This window comes from Echinops telfairi, unplaced genomic scaffold (genome assembly GCF_000313985.2).
Source record: "Echinops telfairi isolate 266 unplaced genomic scaffold, ASM31398v2 ScPeMD7_19;HRSCAF=73, whole genome shotgun sequence".
Taxonomy (NCBI): Eukaryota; Metazoa; Chordata; class Mammalia; order Afrosoricida; family Tenrecidae; genus Echinops; species Echinops telfairi.
In genome coordinates, this window is record NW_022103916.1 from 5,669,762 (window position 1) to 5,671,551 (window position 1,790).

Genomic DNA, 1,790 nt, shown 5'->3' on the forward strand with positions numbered 1-1,790 from the left:
GCTCCCATTGGTGCCGCGGCGCTGTTGCTATGGTCGCCCCTCTCCGCAGGCTGGGCGCTGTCGCCTTCCAACAGCGCCCGGTGCGACCGGGGACCATGAGGCAAGGGCCTGATCCCGTGATGAATAAATGGGAGCCTGCATTGAGGACTTGCTAAATGCCAGCCGTGTGTTTGCACTAGATACATGCCCTGCCCTTTCAGATCGCGTAGAACCAGCTGCGTTTTCTAGATAGAGGAGATGAGCCCCACCACTTGCCCCGGCCGGCCCTGCAGTTCCGGGCAAGCCTGGGAGCTCCGGGTGTGCCGAAAGTGCCGGAAGGCGCAACACGTGATGCTCCTGAGGAGCTGGGGGAAGGGGTGGGGGTGGGGGAAGCAGAGGAAACAGGAAGGGGTGAACCCTGGTCTGGTGTGATCCAGGGCCCGCTACCACCAAAGAGGCTGACGTGGGTCCACGTTGTCCCTGGGCCTTCTGGACAGCAGATGACAAAATACCCGGTGAACCTGCCTTTCAGGGCCGGAGACCCATGGCTGGGTGGTTCTATCACATGAGCCCCTTTGCACCTGACTGGGGGGTGGGAGTGTCTATTTCAAAGGACCAAAAAACCCCCCCAAGCAACTCACTGCCTTTGAGACAATTCTGACCGGCAGTGCCCCTCTAGGACAGGGTAGAACTGCCCCTGCGAGTGTCCCAAAGTAGACATCCCAAGGGGGGTTGGAACTGCTCACCTCGCGGCTAGCAGCCTAATGTGTAACCCCTGCGCCACCAGGGCTCCTTTGCGGCATTTTGCGATACTTTTACAAACTATGTAGGACTCTCTGAATTTACAGTACCTCTGCCCTATTTAAACTGTACTAAATGATCTTATTGTATATGTTCCTAGGCAGCCTTTTTCCTCTCATTGCCTGGAGGTTAATCTTGGGTTTCATTGCATATAACTCAACACAATCTGATATTTAGTAATAAACTAATGCACTTAAAGGGATTTTTCTGATCTCCATCCCTCACCTCTACCCACAAACCTCTGCTCACATAGAAGTAACCCACATCACCTTTGCATTAGAATCTCAACAGTGAACATTAGATGTTTACAAATGCGAGCATAGTTGCAAATAGATCAGGCAACTGCCATTTTAAATTAAAGTGATTGGTAAAATTAGTCTACCAAGAACTATTTCAGAAAAAAAAAATTCTACAGCAAGTTTACAAAGCTGTCCCCTTCCAACTTCTTTTCTAATATTTAACGTTTTGGATTTCACATCGACATTTCAATCCCTCAGGACTGCTTTTTATGTAAAGTGCTAAGTAGGATCTGATTGTCCCAACTGCTTATTAAAATAACCATCCTTTTGTTAGATCTCTCGGGGGAGAGATAGCCCTCGGTCCTTGGCTCCGCACAAGAAAGAATTCACGCCGAAGCCTGGTTTGTGATCCCAGTGGGTTTATAGAGAATAGAAGCAGTTTCAGTAAATGGAACTCAAGCCAGACAGAGTCCGCAACTGTAGCCGGACTCTGCTACATTGTGTAGCAGCTGCTGGGAAAGAGCCAGCCCAGGGCAAAACCTCTGGCCTTTTCTGGGCCCCGTTGGGAGGCGTGGCTGACCCCATTGGCTGAATCAAATTCACCTGGCTTACATGGGCCAATCCAGGTGTACCCACCCCTTCCTAGCCAGAAGCTGGAACCTCTGAGCATGCGTAATGGACGGACATCCCAGTCCCTATGTCCCTATGCTAGCTACCTAACACTTTCCCCACTAATCTGCACTGAACCTAGCCAGGTGTCTTTCTGGGGAC